This window comes from Sapajus apella, unplaced genomic scaffold (assembly GCF_009761245.1).
Source record: "Sapajus apella isolate SASKATOON/1434 unplaced genomic scaffold, GSC_monkey_1.0 scaffold17, whole genome shotgun sequence".
NCBI classification, from domain to species: Eukaryota; Metazoa; Chordata; class Mammalia; order Primates; family Cebidae; genus Sapajus; species Sapajus apella.
The window spans coordinates 11,769,183-11,788,148 of NW_022436957.1; positions in this window are offsets into that span (position 1 = coordinate 11,769,183).

The window sequence follows — 18,966 nt, forward strand, 5'->3', positions numbered from 1 at the left end:
TAACCTCCGCCTCCTGGGTTCAGGCAATTCTCCTGCCTCAGCCTCCTGAGTAGCTGGGATTACAGGCACGCGCCACCATGCCCAGCTGATTTTTTGTAGTTTTAGTAGAGACGGGGTTTCACCATGTTGACCAGGATGGTCTCGATCTCTTGACCTCGTGATCCACCCGCCTCGGCCTCCCAAAGTGCTGGGATTACAGGCATGAGCCACCGCGCCCGGCTCCGATTTACTGAATATTTTAAGCCCACTGTTGAGCCTTACTGCTCAGTTAAAAAAATCCTTTCAAAATATTACTTCTCATTTACAATGTACCTGATCACCCAAAAGTTCTAATAGAGATGTACAGCTCTGATAGAGATGTTGTTTTCATGCCTGCTACTACAACATCCATTCTGTAGCCCATGGATCAAGGAGTCATTTTGACTTTCAAGCCTTATTATTTAAGAAATACATTTCATAAGGCCATAGCTGCCATAGACAGTGAGTCCCCTGATGGATCTGGGCAAAGTCAGTTTAAAATCTTCTGGAAAGGATTCATCATTCTAGATGCCATTAAGAACATTTGTGATTCATGGGAGAAGGTCAAAATATCAACATTAACAGGAATTGGAAGAACTTGATTCCAACCCTCATGGATGACTTTGAGGGTTCAAGACTTCCGTGGAAGAAGTATTCACATATGTGGTAAAAATAGCAAAAAAACTAGCCTTAGAAGTGGAGTCTGAAGATATGGCTGAATTGCTGCAATCTCATGATAAAACTTGAATGAATGAGGAGTTGCTTCTTATGGATGAGCCAAGCACATGGTTTCTTGAGATAGAATCTACTCCTGGTGAAGGCACTATAAGCATTGTTGAAATGACAACAAAATGATTTAGAATATTCCATATTCTTAAATAAGGCAGTGGCAGGATTTGAGAGGATTGACTCCAGTTGTGAAAGAAGTTCTACTGTGGGTAAAATGCTATCAAACAGTATCACATGCTACAGAGAAATATTTTGTGAAAGGTAGAGTCAATCAATATGGCAAAGTTCATTGTTGTCTTAAGAGATTACCACACCCATCTCTACCTTGAGCAACCACCATCTTGATCAGTCAGCAGTCATCAATCTGGAGGCAAGACCTTTCACCAGCAAATCATTATAACTCGCTGAAAGCTCAGATGATTGTATTTTTTAGCAATAAAGTACTTTACATTAAGGTATGTACTTATTTTTAAACATAATGTTATTGTACACTTAATAGAGTATGGTATAGTATGAACATATGCCCTGGGAAACCAAAAAATTTCAGTGACTTGCTTTATTGTGATATTTGCTTTATTACAGTGGTCTGAAATCAAACCCTCAATATCTCTGAGGTAAGCTTGTATTTCTTTCCTTCTGCTGACTTTGGGCTTAACTTGTTCTTTCCTCCTTCTCCTCCTCCTACTCCCCCTCCTCCTCCTCCTTCTTCTTAAAAAAAAAAATAAAAATAAATTCCCTGAGGGGATCTTTTTCTTATTTTGGGTATCTTTCTTTTTTCTTATGTAAATGTTGATCACTATAAACTTAGAACTGTTGTCACTGCATCCCATTAGTTTGTATGGTGTATTTCCATTTTTGTTTGTGTCAAGATATTTTTTGATTTTCCTTTTGATTTCTTCTCTGACCCATTGGTTGTTTCAGAATGTGTTAATTTCTACTTATTTGCATATTTTCCAGTTTTCTTTGAGTCATTGATTTCTAGTTTCATACCATTGTGGTAGAAAATACATTTGACATGATTTTGACCTTTTTAAATTTATTGAGACTTCTTTTGTGGCCTAGCATGTAATCTATTCTGAAGAATATTCCATGTGTGCTGGAGAAGAATGTGTGTTCTGCTGCTGTTAGAGAGGATGTTCTGTCTATGTCTGTTAGGTCCATTTGGCCTATAGTGTTGTTCAAGTCTGCCATTTCTTTATTGATTTTCTGTCTGGATGATCTATCCAATGCAGAGAGTGGTGCTGAAGTCACCTGGGAGTAAAGTTGTGATGCTAAAGAGCTAATGGATAAGGTGAATGTAGCTAATCCTAAGGCATGTGTCCCAACCTGGATGATCATGGAAGGGATATGAGGAAGGGAAAGGGACATCACAAAGATCTTTTAAAATGGAATTAGGTTAACCTAAAGCTTTCTGCTGACAACTTGCTGAAATTTATGGGTAGAAGGAAGGAGACTGGCTGAATGGGAGCAGAAGAGGAGAAAGACTTAATCGTAAAGCCCAGACCACAGTGAGAGAAGGGAGGTTTGAGTGGAGGGGCCCTGAGCAACCTGAAGGGAAACTAGAAGACAGTATACCCTACAGGAAAAAGTAGAAGTCCCAGCAGACAAACCTTGCCTACAGGCCCTTTTTGTAGGGGGTATGTAAATAGAGTTACGGTATCCTTTCAGAAAGGTCACAGAGGTTTCAAGGTGAAGAGTAATAGCATTCATTCATTCATTCATTCATTCAGCAAACATACACTGACTGCCTTCGTTATGTCAAGCACTCTTCTAGGTTCTTGAGATACAGGAGGGAAGAAAACAGGCAGAGATTCCTGTCCTTATGGAGGTTATACTCTGATGGGGAAAGACAGTCAATAACCAGAAGACACAACATAATATGGTTGAAGTAAAACTAGGTTGGACATGGTAGTGTGTGTGTCTGTAGTCCCAGCTATTCCAGAGGCTGAGGTGGGAGAATCACTTGAGCCCAGGAGTTCAAGGCCAGCAGCCTGGGCAATCTAGTAAGACCTTGTCCTCTTGTCTCTTAAAAAAAAAAAAAAAGTGATACTAGCAGTAGAAAAACAAAACCATGCAGAATGAAAAAACATGCAGCAGGATAAGGGGCACTGGATGTGGGAGAAAAAGGGGAGCCATTGGAGAATTTTGAGCAGAGAAAGCAAGATAATCTTAGGCTGTAGAAGGGTCTATCTCTCTTGTAGCTAGTGTGTATGTGTATCAGGGACAGGTATAGGCAGAAAAACATGCTGGGGAGCTATTATAGTTATTCAGGCAAGAGGTAAGGTGCTTACACTAGGGTGGTACCAGTGAAGTGGTGAGAGATCAGATTCTGGATATATTTTGAAGGTGAAGCTATCAGAGATTCTTGATGAATTGGTTATGGGGTGACAGAAGGTGAAAGGACTAGAGAAAGTGTCAAGGTTTTTTGCCTGAGCAACTGGAAGCCAAGTATTGTCATTCCCTGAGATAGGGTAGACTGCTGATAGAGAAGGTTAGGTGGAAAAGATTTAGGAATGTTGATTTGAGATGTCTGTTGCGTAGAATTGTTGAGTATACAATTGGAAAGAAGGAGTCTGGAGTCTGGAGAAAAGTCTGAGCTGGAGATAAAATTGGAAGGGAGTTAAGAGCATATAGGTAGAATTTAAAGTCTTGAGATGGATGAGATCATGCAGGGAGTGACAGAGAAGAAGAGACAGCCAGCACTGATTCCAGGAAAGAAGAGGAACCATCCAAAGGACACTGAGAAGATCCAACCAGTAAAATAGGAAAACCAAAAGAGGGTAGGATTCAAGAAACCAAGTGAAGACCATGTATCAGGGAGAAGAGTTTATGGGTTGTGCCAAATGCTATTGCTAGGTCACAGGAAGAGGAGACTTGGCCATAAATTCAGCAATGTAAAGACCACTAGTACACTGGAGAGAGTGGGGTCAGTGGAGTGAGGGCATCAAGGGCATAACTGAAGTGAGTGTAAGGGAAAATAAGAGGAAAGGAATTGAAAATGGCAAGACTAGAGAACTATTCTGAGGAAAGACTCAACCTCCCCAGAAAGTTATTTGGCAATACATTTAAAATAAAGAAAGAAATAATTTTTATTTATTACATTCAAATTATTAACATGGAAAAGTTGAATAACTATAATTTTTAATCGATATTCTTAAACAGGATTCTCCCTGACCCAGTAGTTGTAAGAAGTTGTTGTTGTTTTGCGACAAGGTCTCACTTTCTTACCCAGCCTGGGGTGCAGTGGTGCCATCATGGCTCACTGCAGCCTTGACCTCCTGGGCTCAAGCGATCCTCCTGCCTTGATCTTCCAAAGTGTTGGGATTACAGGTGTGAGCCCCCACACTCAACCTGTTGTTGTTTTTTAAGAAAAAAAAATCAGAGATTTGCATCAAGGTCTGTATCTTTTAACACAAGGATGTACATCATGGCATCATTTGTGATATGAAAAAAAAATGGAAACAACCTGAATGCCCAATAAGAGAGAGTTTAAAATTAATTATGGCACTTCCACTTTATAAAATGAGCCATGGAAATCATTTATTTTTTCAAAAACTATTGGAGAAATAGGTAATTATTTTTTTAAGTGAAAAATAAAATAGGCTATAAAACTAAGTAACAGGGTTATCTTAATTATGTGGAAAAAGAAATAATGTATGTGCCAACTGTGTTTCTCCAGGCCTTTTCTCTCTGCTTATACAAATTGAGTTAGAAGAACAAAACCAATGCAAATACCATTGGCTGTTTTTTCCACCTATGTCTGGGAAGTCAGATCCCTGTAAAGGGCCTCTTGAGAGATTCCAGGAGTTCCTTAGGAGATTTTGTCTTGGCCTTGGGAACTGTCGTTCCTGCTGGGTGCTGTCATATTCTCTGTGCATTTTCAAAAACTGGGACCTGTAAGGTCCTGGAGCAGCAGGGTGGTCTGTGGTGGGGGGAGATCTTTGGTCTCCTCTTGCCCATATTTCTCTGGGTTTGAGGGTGCTGGGCAGAGCTCCTTATTTTCAGAGTCCTACAGGATTTCAGGTTTTATAGTCCCCTGCTCTTGGTTGGGGGCTGAGCCAGGGGAGGAACCTGAGTGGTGGAGCCTGGACCCTCAAACAAGACTTTTCTGACCCTGCCAATTACTGTCTGCCTGGACTTGGGCAAGTTACTTCCCCCACCCCTGCTGCCTTCATTTTCTCATGTAAAAATGGAAATAAATTGTTCCAGTTATCTGTTGCTGTGTAACAAACCACCACTTCATGGCTTAAAACATTAATTTTGCTTATAAATCTGTCATTTGGGCCAGGATCAGTGGGGACACTTTGTCTTTGTTCTGCTTCACATCAGCTGGTATGGCTGGAAGGCTGGGGCTTGAGTCATCCAAAGGCCCACTCACTCAGTTATCTGGTGGTTGATTCTGGGTGTTCGCTGGGATCTGAGCTGGGACAGTGACTGGATCTCCTACTCATGCCTTTCCATGTAGCTTGAGCTTCCTCAGAGCATGGTGGGTAGATTTCCAAGGCAAGAGAGCCAGGTGAAAGCTGCATGTTAGGACCACCTGGGGGCTTTAAAAAATGTCTGGCTTCAACTCCCAGAAATTTTGACTTCATTGGTCTGGGATGGATGCAGTTATTGCTCCCCAGGTGGTTTTGTGCGGCCGACATTAAGAACCACTGTTCTCATGAGGGCACATGAAACAGGAGATTGGGCCTCCCAGCCGACTCCTACGAGCAGTGAATTTAATTTATCATTTGTTGGGCTCAAGAGGTTCCAGTCATGTGATGTGATATTTGAAAGGCTGCCAAAGAAATAAGATCAGGAAAATGCTTAAAACAGTAGGACAAATAAGTACAATTACTACAGAGCTCCACAGCTATCCTCCAGCTGCTTCAGACTGATAAGTGGATGAACCCAGAGTCTGTGTATTTTGCCAGGGATACCCTGGCAAAGTGGAAGGTCTGAGTAAAGAACTAGATTGAGACTCGTAGGTGCCCTGTGCTTGAGGTGGCAGTTTGATAAGTCAGGTGCCAAGTGGAGTTTTCCCTGTCATTCCTGCAAGTTAATTAATCTCTGCATCTGAGAAAGCCTCTGTGTTATTATTTTATCAATAGCTAAAAGGAGCAGATGAAGATAAATTTTAGCTAGGGAACATCTGAGGGGCTCCTAGTAGACACAAGGAATTAAGATCCTGTTACATTTTAACCTGACACAAGATGTCACCATTGCACCTGTGCTTTTAGCAATAACAGTATAAAGTCAAATAGCAGTAAGGGTTTGACTCCCCAGTTATACAAATTGTTTGTTTTTCCACCTCACAGGGATGAGTGAATAACTCCACAACGAGGTTTGTTAATCTGTAGGCTATTCCATCCAGTCAACTTAAAGTATTTATTGCATAAACACTTATTTGATTTCCCCCCATCATTCCAGCTCTGGATCAAGATTAATATCTCTTTGTAAACACTTCACAGAGACTTTGGTGAAGGTGACTGTAAAACACGATAAGCTGAAATATTTATAGGATAACCGGAAAATTGCATGTTATGTTTTTGTTTGATTTCACCACTGCTGACAACGTTGAAGTGATCTCCAGGTACCATGCTTGGTTTGGTGCCACAATGGAAAAAAGGCATGGACATTAGTCCAGGTTACCAATGACTAAAAAGCAGAGTGGGTAAAAGCTCTTTGGAGCACTAAAACATTGGCAATGTTGCCAAGATGGAGAAAATTGAGTTTACAGAATTTTTTTTCACACACAACACTGTGCATGGTTGGAAGGAATACTTTGCAAAGTTGGTTGGAGGTGAGGATGGTGTGAACTCAAAGTACAGCTGAGTGAAGTGTGGGATTTTCGGGTGGTGTTGCGTTACTGGGAACATTAACAGAGGCTGGGAATACTAAGCATCCTTAGGTTCTGTTGTTCCCCTACACTGCCCCTACTCTTCTCTCTAGAAACACTGAACATCATCTAAGAATATCTGTTTGAGGGAGTTCCAAATTATTACTCTGCTCTGTGTGTGTGTGTGCGTTTCTTCTGTCACCCAGGCTGGAGTGCAGTGGCATGGTCACAGCTCACTGCAGCTTCCACCTCCTGGGCTCAATAGATTCCCCCACTTCAGCCTCCCAAGTAGCTGGGACTAAAGGCATATGCCACCACACCCAGCTAATTTTTGTATTTTTTGTAGATAACAAGGTTTTGCCATGCTGCCTAGGCTGGTCTCAAACTTCTAGGCTCAAGTGATCCACCTGCCTTGGCCTCTCAAACTGCTGGAATTACAGGCATGCATCACCTTGGCTGGCTGCTGTGTGTGTGTTTTCACGAAAGCATTAATATCAATTAACTGAAGCTTGTGGAATACAGTGATAAATTTCTTTGTTTTCCAATTTTTCTATAATGAATATATAACTAGAACAAAACCCTTCAAAACCATATGATTCCAGAGATTTATAGTGAAGAGAGGTGTTGCATGTTATTAGTTAAGTTAAAAATATATTATTTTCATCTACTTCCTAGTCAACCCAGATTAAGTTGTAGCTAAAGCTCTAAATCAATCAGAGTCCTGGGAGGAAGTACATGACACATTCAAATTAGGTGGTTTGAAGAGAATTTAATAAAAGTACTGTTTCCAAAGGTGTGGGCAGAGTGTAGGGAAACGGTAATGGAGAATGCAGTACCTGAGGATAGATCAGTGGAACTGTTACCACCATTAAGTCTGGAAAGCAAGAGGAAAGAGAGCTTTGTGGACCACTCAATGGGTGTCACGATCTGCACTGGAGAATTGTAGGCAGCCTGCGGTGCCAACACATGGAAGGAGCTGGCACATTAATGACCTGACCTAAATCAATCTTCTCTCTCACTCCAATCCCTCCTATTAGCCAATTCAACTAGGACTGTTAATGTAGTCCATAGGATTTGACTTCCCAGGACACTGAACAGAGAGGAGCTGGGCAAAGAGTGGATTTGAGAAGGAAATGGAAGATGTGCAGCAATGCTTTTTTTTTTTTTTTTTTTTTTAGAAGCACTACATTTTATTCAACTAATTTGACTCAGAGATAAAATGGAGCCCCCATTACACATTCTTTTTTGTAAGTAAGTAGGAATATAGTTTAAGGAGGCTTGCTGGTACTCCAGAGGGAGGCCATGAGGTGTCGTGGTTACAATAGCTCAAATTCCCACTCTATTACTTACGGGCTAGGTGACCTTGGAAAAATACCTAATTAACTTGAGCCTTTGTTTCTTTATCCGCAACTGGAGATAATAATACACATTCGATGGATTTCTTTTGAGGATTAAATGTATATAATGTGTTTAACACACACCTGACACTTAGCAAGGGCTCAATAAATACATTTGTTAGCAAGGACTCAATATAAGCTTGGTTTCCTGGAAACAATGCATACGTAAATGGGGCTTGTCAGTTGGTGGACCTCATTGTAAGGTGATTAGGAGGGCAACTGGATGTTCACTGGGGATCCGCATATGTGAGTATCTTAGGTGTTTTCTCAGGGATCATTCTCTTACCTGGACAGTAAATGAATGGCTGTTGATGTTCTCAGATCCAAGTGGGTGAAGGAGTTGGGAGGATATCACTATTTGGGAAGTAATAACTTTGAAAAAATTCCTTTGTTTGTAGTTTAGCACCCCCACCCTCAACTATGGCTTTTGTTTTTAAAGCTTTCTGCCACTCAACCTTCAGAGGTACCTGGTGCCTCCAATTCCTGAGGATCCCTGAGGTTTTGCAGCTTGAATTGGCTTTTTCTTGCCACTGCTACCTGACTTCGAATTCTTGCAGAAACTTAGGTTTTAGCTCTCTTCTAAATCAGCTGCCACTTAGCCATCTGCTTCCCGGCTTTCAAAGTTATATGGCCATTTCTCATTTGCTGCCATCTACTCTCTCATTCTTTTTGACCTTATGGCCTTACTTTAAAAAAAGAAATCCTCTTTCCTGCTACAATTAATCCAAGATCTTCCAAGCCTCATTTTGTTTTGTATCTAAATCTGAATGGGTGTTCATGAGAAACTATAATTAGCTCAAGGTTATTCAGCTTCTCAGGGTCACTCTTCCCCAAGCACTCACCTGCTAGAGATCTTAGGAAGCTCAATTTCCTTCTTACAAACTTATTTTTCTTTGCTGTATTGACTCTTCCTCAGACATCTGGCCCATTAAACCCAGTGTCCTACATATTCTCCTATTTCACTTTAGAGTCCAGTTTTTTTAATTCCTGAGAAGACTGGAGGTTTGCACATGATTAGGGTTGAAATGAATGAATTTATACTCTAATTATAGAAATGTGATGACATGTTTCCCAAGATATAAATAGAACAATGGGTGTTGACAAGATTTTCTGTAACAATGGGTACCCTGCAATTATTCCTGAATTATACTTATTGTTTATCTGTATCTGAAATTTAACAAACAGAGCTCTTGCTACTAACTCAGAATTTTTCCAATGAAAACATATCTCCCATTATTATCCTCTTTTCATGAGTCAGGCTCCATCTTTCAAATTTAAATTCAGCTATATACATTTCACTGGACTGAATCAATCACCATTCTTGTATAATGACTGAAAATTCATGATGAGAATAATAACAATGATGACAGTGTTGTAATAAAAATGAAATATTCCAACAGAGTATTTGAAATGCACCTGGCACTAGGTCATCCATCTATCTACAATCCTTCCAGTTCATCTACTTGGATGCAACACTTAGGAGAATATCTGCAGAATGCATTGGTCCACATAGCTTTACATGCTTCAGGACTGTTTTCAAAGTTTTTGTATTCCACAAAAGCTCTCTCCAGAGTAAGTAACACTATGTAACCAGTTCAGTGACTATTCCATTTGATGTATTTAAACTGGTTGACCACTCAGCAATTCACTTCATTTTACATTCCATTTCCTCATTTGTAATAATGTACACCACAGACTTTTCAAGTATAACTTAAAATTTGTTTTAAAGCTTCTGAATTTGTAACAAAGCACATATTTTTCTTGAATATTTTCTTTCCTCTGGGGTTTTGGCATTCTCTGAGCTAGCCATACTGCATTTCTAATGATCCACTTTATTATAGCTAAAACCTGTTATATCATTACATCTCAAATAACCAAAATTACATCTCTGACAAATATTCTAGAATGTTTTTCTGATGCCAGGAGGCAGACTTGAGTTATTCTTATTATTAAAATACATGTTAAAGCAACTGGTTTTTATCCAGCCCTCTCTCTTCTTTTTACTAATCCCATAGTTCTACAGAATATATGCATAATATTTAATATAAGTTAATATTCTAATAAAAATGAAGTCTTCAAAATGTGTAGGTTCATTTAAAAGTTAACATAAAACTACAGGCTTGGAGAGGTATTCCCTGAATTCCCTTCTGGATGCAGAATTACATAGAATTTGATTTCCATACGGTTTTATAGTTTCCCTGGAAAAGTCAACTGCTTTGGGAGCTGTCACAGCAATGCCAGGAGTTAAGGAGAAGTTACCTCATTTCAAAGGGTAGAAGGGAACAGTATTCACTGGGGAGGATTTCTATTGGGAATAGGGAGTATGGGACCAACAGTTAAAGTATGTATGGGAAAAGGAAGTAGGAAAATCAAATCTGGCACCAGAAACTCTCTTGAAAACCAACCTCTAGGTTGGGATGAAACTCTGGGCATCTGTGAACCAGGGCATGTCTCTTGTCCTGTGCCACTTGGGAGTTTGTATCTAGTTCTGGCTAACACCTGCCATGAAGAAGCATTGCTCAGGTGAATGGTCCTTTAATTCCCGTACAATATAACATTGGCTTTCTTTGATAATCATACCTGTAAAACATTTGCCTTTTCCACCAAAGAATAAAAGATAATGTTTCTGATCTTGGTTATTCTGTGTTCTGTATTTTTAAAAAATCACTCTGGAAGATGCCTAGCTTTAAATCATGGGCTAATGTGAAATTCATAAGAATTTTGTTATGGTAGAAAAATATTAAATTGGACACAAATATTCAGAATAGCTACTTTATTCTCACCGGTAGTCTCATGGCAGAAGATAATACATTTTTATTCCTCCAAGGAAAATACGTAGTAACTTTACCCAAGAAGCCAGCGTCCATCCTAAATGTATTAGGCATACTATATCTGTAGCACTGTCATTCCATCAGACAATTTGCAATAAATCTTAATGATACATGCAAATACACCAATCTAATAGTCTATTATAAAAGAAATGACTGCGGCCCTGCGCGGTGGCTCATGCCTGTAAGCCCAGCAATTTGGGAGGCCAAAGTGGGCGGATCACCTGAGGTCAGGAGTTCAAGACAAGCCTGGCTAACATGGTGAAAACCGGTTTCCACTAAAAATACAAAAAATTAGCCAGGCTTGGTGGTGGTGCGTCTGTAATCCCAGCTACTTGGGAGGCTGAGGCAGGAGAATTGCTTGAACCCAGGAGGCGGAGATTGCAGTGAGCCGAGATTGCACCATTGCCCTCCAGCCTGGGCAACCAGACTGAAACTCCGTCTCAAAAAAAAAAAAAGAAAAAGAAAGAAAGAAGTGACAGACTGACTGTCATCACTTTTTTCCAGCAATTTATATGATTTATCACCTCCTGCTGGTCAACAGTTCCAGAAGGCAAGGAATGCAATGTTTTCTTTTCTTTTTCTTTTTGTTTTCAGCAAGGCATATCAGAGCAAAAAGGGAAGACTAAAAAATTAGTATTGCTCTTTTATTGTATCTGCATTATAATCTTTATAGACCTTCAAAACCTAGCATAATTCTGAGTTTTTGATTTGAAAACCACCCGCAAGTAGTTATGTGTAGATATTTTTCTTGTTTCCCTTGTTTTGGCATTCTTTTTGATCCATCCCTTAGTGGAGCTATCTCTATACACCAAGTGCAGAAAAACAGAGGGGAGTTGATAAAAACCAGGTCAAAAAAATTTGAATGGGGTTTCTTCTTCTAAGAAATTCTGAGAAATCCATGGCTTTCTCCCCTCCCTTCTGCCTCTATGATATTGAGTCATCTTCTAACCGAGAAATCTCAGCTCTTTCTTACGAGATATGGCTGCAGTGCATAAATAACACTGGAGTTTGAGAGTCACTTATGATATCAAATTATAAGTTCCTGGGCAGGGTCCATGTCTCATTCATCTGTGCAGTCTCCAGACCTGGCACAGTGTAGAACTCCAATTGGGCACAATTTCTCAAATTGAACTCAATAAGCCAAACCAATTGCCCAAACTTTTATCACTACCTTTATCTCTTAATACCCATTTTAACATATGGCAGGCCGGATTGCTCTACTGGCAGGAAGTAACAGATATCCACAAAGACATATGTACTGGGTGGAGGCTGGAGAACACATACAACAATCACCAAATTTCATGTTGGTGCTAGTGTATCACACAGAAAGATCACCCAGGGAGAAGTTTGGGGTTGTATTTGTTAGATCATAATAATAAAGGTAGTTTGGAAAGTACCTGCCACTAGCTATACCATCTGTTTATGGTCCTTCCAGTTCACCTAATTAAATGCAGCGTTTGGGAAAATATCTGTGGAAAAGATTGATCCACATAACTACAGCAAAACAGGGGCTGTGTCATGTCTGTCTCCCTCTGTTCTGTCTGAAAACTGACTCTTTTAGTAGTTCCATAAATATGGCAGAAGATGGTTGTCCCTAACATTTCTGAATTTACATCTCCTTTGTTTAAATGACCAGTGGAGGCTGATTTGTGATTTTGATCCCAGTTCCAAATTCTCAGAAGAGAGAAACGGGTGTGCTCAGCTTGGGTTACTTTCTGTCCCTGGCATAATATTTGAGGGTCAGGGAAGTGGATTAGGTAGTTATAAATATAATGCTCAATCAGAGACCACTCTTGGCTGGGAGAGCAGTTCAAAGAGCAGGGAGCTAGTGGGCTGGGAAGATACCCTAGAATGGTACTAGTAGTATGGAAAAAAAAAAAGGAAAGGAAAATTTACTTTTGCTCACAGAGGAAAGAAAGTACAAAATGAATAGGTATATGGATAAATCAACCAATAAACAATATGTGCAAATTTATGGACAGAAATTAAACTGGATGAATGGCTCTCATAAATATTCATTCATCTGGTAACACAGGAAAAAATCTCATAAGTCTTTTAAAATTAAAACCTTTTTAGAACCAAGCCGAAGAAATGGCTGTGACAAAGAATACCTGCCCAGTATGTATTCTCCCCTTCCTCTATGAAAACAGTTGGGGTAGTTTCATGCACTGCTAAAAGAATACACTTCTGAGCCTCCCATGTAGTAAGGTGTTGCCAAAGAGTTGTGTGCCTAAATTGTCTGCAAACAGTGGGACCTCCCAGGAAACTTTTTTTTTTTTTTTGAGACGGAGTTTCGCTCTTGTTACCCAGGCTGGAGTGCAATGGCTTGATCTCGGCTCACCGCAACCTCCGCCTCCTGGGTTCAGGCAATTCTCCTGCCTCAGCCTCCTGAGCAGCTGGGACTACAGGCACGCGCCACCATGCCCAGCTAATTTTTTGTATTTTTAGTAGAGACGGGGTTTCACCATGTTGACCAGGATGGTCTCGATCTCTTGACCTCGTGATCCACCCGCCTCGGCCTCCCAAAGTGCTGGGATTACAGGCTTGAGCCACCGCGCCCGGCCTAGGAAACTATTTTTTTAAAGGCATACACAACAAGCAATTTTTTTGGTGCTTTCCACTCTTTACCCTTCATTCTGATTGGAATACAGACATGATGGCTAGATTCTCAGCAACCATTTTGGAACATGATATATCCTTGAGGATGGTAGACATACTTTAAGAATAAAGGAATATAAATATAGGAGGTACCTGAGTCCAGGATAACATCACGGAGCTATTGTATGATCACTTCACTGCTTAACTACAGATTTCTCTGAGTGGAGAGCAAACCTCCATTTTGGTTAAACCATTTTTATTTCCAGTCTTCATGACTAGCAGCTGAATGTAAATTCTGACTAGTTACGAAGTCTCTGTTCAATAAGGAGCTTTAGGTAATTGACAGATGGTGACTGATTAAAACAAAATTCATGACATGACCCATCAGTGAAACTAGTTTGTTCAGATCCTAAGTTTCCATACTGGCTATTAAAACAAAATGATGTACAAATAAGATGGACAAATACATGTTGCCTTTTAAAAAAATCCATCTGTAGAGGTTATGAAAATGTGTCTTGGGAGAACTGTGGGGAGCAAAATGGACTGATGGCCTCAGCTGCTGGGCTCTGAAATTCATTTCCATGTTTGAACTGAGACCTTGCCCTCCAAGAGCTGCTCCCAGCCAATGTTGAAAGAATGTGGCAGGAATATGAAGGCAGGTTTGTTTTGGAGGGACCTGGGATTCCTCTCATACCTAATTTTGGCTTGAGGACTCTCTAATGGCCTTGCCAAACCTTCGTTAGACTACACGGCACCCTAGGACACTCCACCCAACCTTCTTTCCTTCTTTTCTTCAGTTGGGGTCAGGCTTGTTGCATTGTGCTCTAATGACTCTTTAGCATTCCTGGCGTCATTTTCCATTTTCTCTCACAGGCATTTTGCTTAGTAAAATCCTTGTATGATGAATCCTATATTGGCATCTGTTTCTACAAGGACCTGGACTAACACATTCATTTGAAGCAGGGTTTGTTGTAAGTAATAAACCTGCAAGTAAAAAGACTATTGCAGCTAAACATTTTCTCCATTTTTGTAGCTGATCTATTTTCTGGGTCCAAGTTATACAAGGATAGACAGATTCTTGGCCAAAAAGTCATGGAATGTCAAGCTTTTTCTTCTTTTCTCATCTCTTTTTAAAATGAGGACAAACTGGGAAAAGGAAATAATCTTCTACAGCCAATTTTTATTAGAAGTGTTTGGTAGTATGTTGTGCCTGAAATACTAAGAAGAATGAGGGATTAGATAATGTAGTCTCTCTTCTGCTAGGTAATAATGTGGTTGGGAACATAAGAAAGTGGAGAGGGGCTCAACCCTACACAGTGTTCAGGAAACAAGGCAGACCCACCTTTGTCATCTTTAACATGTGGGAAGAAAGAGGATGGAGAATTACATGGGTGGTTTTTAATGGGCTAGGCTCCAAAGTGGGATACATCACTTCCTGCCTGTATTCTACTGGCCAGAAATCTGTCACACAGGAGGTTGGGAAATGTAGTCTACCTATGAGCCAAAGAGAAAGTGGAAATGGGCTTGGGGAACCCTTAGCCAGTTTCTGCCCCAGGAACTTAGAAGAGGAAATGTGAGAAACAATGTGTCTTTAGTTTCCTAAATAAGGAATCCAAAGATTTGTAAAAAGATTGTTTCTTTTTACAAGGACAGTTTCATATAGTACTTTCTTTTTACCAAGACGCTGGCTGAATTACTTCATTAAAAAGTATCAAATTTTTAAGTGGACATGGAATATGATAAAATATTTTATGGTCGTTAAACTGTCTTAACATCACTTAATTTACTTAGAGATTTGTTATGCTGTGAAGTATTCCCAGCCTACTTTGAACAGATTGCAAAGCTGCCTGATCAAAATTCTCATTTCTTATTTATAGGCAGATTATAGTTCATATCCAGATGTTGAATGAGGGAGGCAGGTAGGAAATTTTATCTTGTGTTTCATGGGCATGTCAAGTGAAAATACAAATTGTATTCTCTTTTTAAATGCACAAATAGATGGCAAGCCTTGGCTATGAATAGGACCTTGAATAAAAATATATTTAGGATCTAATCAAATTTTCACAAATTTGAATACAACAAGACTGTTTTGTATATTCAAAATAGCTATTTCAATATGATTATAATCCTCTGTATTAAACATCACCCAAAGATGTAAATTTTATTTTTAGCAGCACGTTGAACCAAATCAAGCCTTTACTTTGAATATTGCCAATTTGGGTTTGAGTAGGGTAGGGGGCTGGGAACAGGAACATATGTAAAATTTTCTTCATAACATTTCATTTAACGTCTTCCTAGACTGTCAGCATATATTTTTCTAACTTGTATTAGCTCTTCGGCAATTCCAGCTGCTTTGTAACAGTTGTAGCATCTCAATTTCTCCAGATTGTTAACTACTGCATGAGAGCACACAAAATCAGAATTTAATTAAAAATGACATTTGCAAAAGGGCAGCAGAGTAACCCAAAACATCACTTTTTACTTTAGTTCGCTAGTATCCACAGTTAAAGAAATTATCTTGCCAATAACACTTTATGAATTCAACACTTTAAATTCAGAAAGGATCTTACAGGTCAACTAGTCCAACCTTTTCATTTCACAGTTGAGAGAACTGAATCTCAAAAAAGCTAGAGTTAGCTAATTTGTTATAAGGCAAGGCTTTAAAGTCAAGTTCATCCATCCATCCATTTATTCCTCCATTAGTTCATCCATCCATCCATCTTCCTATGCATCCATCCATCCACCTATGCAACCAACAAACATTTATTGAATACCCACTGTGCAGACACTTGCTTGATGTTGAGGATATAATGATCAACAAAACAAGACATGGTTTATCTTCTTCTGGAAGAGACAAATATTAATTGAATGGTTATGTTAATTTATGGTCATGAAGGAGAACTACATTATGTTTTGAGAGAATATAGCAGGGGCTGACTTTGCCTCATAGGTGAGGATGGCAAGGAAGGCTTACCTTAGGTCATGAAGTTGAAGAGCTGAGATGTAAGTTTGTTAAACAGGCACCGTGGAAGAAGAATGCACTATGAAAACCCGTGTGCTGTGAGGAAGGTAAGAATAGCACATTTGATGAACTTGCAATAGGCCAGTGGAGCTGGAATGCAAAGAGCAAGTGAGAACATGATTCAAGATGGGGCTGAAAGATAGACAGGGGCTATAGAAAGGGGCCATCTCTTGTCCTAGTGAGTTGGTGTGAAGATGTAAGGCTTGGACCTGAGCCACTATTTTGCTACAGTGAAGGGCCAGTCAAGAGATCAGGATGAAAGCACATAGTGCCAACACCATGGATGGCTAAGAAGATACCAGTGGAAACCAGGTCTGTGGTTGGCACTGCATGAGCTGCAAGGTCAAATTGCATTATTTCATTACAAAAAAATAATATGGGACCACTCAGTTGTGGTTTTTACCCGAGTGAGTTTAAACTAGATTTTTTGTCATTTGTAATTTAAAATGTCTTCTTCAAATAGTGAGTCAGCCAAATCAAAATGGTAACCACTATGTACTTGATATGAGGTTTGTCATTTGGTTAGTAATTAATGTGGGCGGCAGGCTTTGTGGTATCAAGAGGATGAGGTAGACCCTGGTTCCTGTGGAGGATGTGATTGGCTCATTTGAATAGTTCTGCAGTCTGTCAGGGAGCTGAAACCTGTTACTCAGGGATAAGCAGGAACTGTGCTTAATCCCTGTGATAAGGAGGATTTTGAGCTAGGGGACCTTGTCTTTGGTAGACTTTACACCACAGGATCTCTATTCTTGCTTAAAAATCTAAGTGGGGCTAGTCTAGTTATTTCTGGCTCCTGGCTCTCTCCATGTTACTTTGTGAATAAGACACCAAAACAGTTTTGTTTCTTTTCAGGTTTTGTATCTCTACTTTACCTCTGTCAACCTTCTGGGTTGGATTAGAGTATGTCAGAGGTTTTTTGATTTTGTGCTTCCCCTAAATTTGACTGATTTAAAATAGTTTGACTGTTTATACTCTTAATTTTGAAGCTCTATACTCTTAGGTGAGGTTCCTTTGAAGCAGAGCCTGGAGCAGGAAGTCAGGTGTTTAGGATATATTGCAGGAAGAGCTTTTAAAGGAAGGAAGAAGCAGGATAGAAAAGAGGTGGTGGAAGCTGAACAAAGAAGTGATTTCACTTCTTTAGGGACAGGCTCTGGACTACAAACCATACCTTGGAGTTATCCCTGCCTTGAAGGAAGTAGTCTCTTTTGTATCCCTGTATCAGTCAGCAATTGACCGTGGGACATGGGATGGGGTAACTTCCTGGGGGAGATGGCTACCATCAGCCCAGGACAATTCTGCAGAGGAAGGCAGCTGGGATATTGGTGCCCTTGCCTGGTAAATGGGATCTGGGCAGGGCGCCAGTTACATCTACTACGTATACTTAAGCTTGCTTAACTTATTCAACAACACTAAACGACAGACATTATTATTTTTCCCATTTTTCAGATGACAAAAATGTAGCATAGAAAAAGCATGGTGAAAGTGAAGACAGCATTCCAACTCAGAGAAGCCTGTGCCCGTTTTTAAAGCATTACAGAGACGCATGCCTGATAATTCCAAAGTCTCTTCTAGCTCTTCATTTTATGCTTTTAATCTAATTCAATTCATGAAATATGCATTGATCACTGAAACGGTTTAGAGCTGTCTTATAGTAGTGTTTTACGGAATAGGCTGTGTTGTATTGTGTGTCTCTCCACTGCAGGCTTTGATGTTGAAAGACCCTTGGGCCCATTTCGTCCAACACTTCAAATTACATAATTAACTATGCATACCTTTTTGGATTCAGCCTCAAACTGTCTGAAGAGTTTGTTCTTCTTAAATCATCCATGCAAAGTATCTGTTCATAAAATATGTCTTTTAATGAGAAAATATGACAATGGATTTTCATTTAAGTCAGTAATTAAGGAATATCATGGATAGGATCATTATCTCAGCTTTCAGCAATTGCTTTCCTCATGAGCATTTTTGTCCTCAAGCAAATAGCTTGAATGAAAGAGGAGGATGACTAATGATTTTCAGGTTAAGACCAGACATTTTGCCTTCCCAAGTGTTTGGTGCAAAAGAGAAATCACTGTGAACCATGGACCCTTGTGAAAGATGGGCCTTACCATTTTACTTTCTTGCTTACAAAAATGGGATGGCCATCCATCACTGGTGATCCCCGGGGAGAAAGGGGAGATTGCTAGGTAGGTTGTGCTTTCGCCTAAGATTTTCTAAATTTTATTTATTCATATATTACATAGTATAATATTCAAAGTAATATTATAGCAAAAAGTCTCCCTCCCTTATTCTGCAGGTACCCAGTTCCACTTCCCAAAGGCAACAATGTTGTCAGTTTCTTGATTGTTTTATTTTTCAGAGATGTTTTATGAATATTCAAGCAAGTACATGTAAATATTTCCCAAGATTTTTGAAAATTCAGTGCTTAGGGTAGAAGCAGGAAAATTCATGTTTTAGTTTCCTAGGGCTGCTATAACAAATTAGATGGCTTAAAACAACAGAAACTTACTCCCTCCACATTTCTGGAGGCCAGAAGTCCAAAATCAAGGT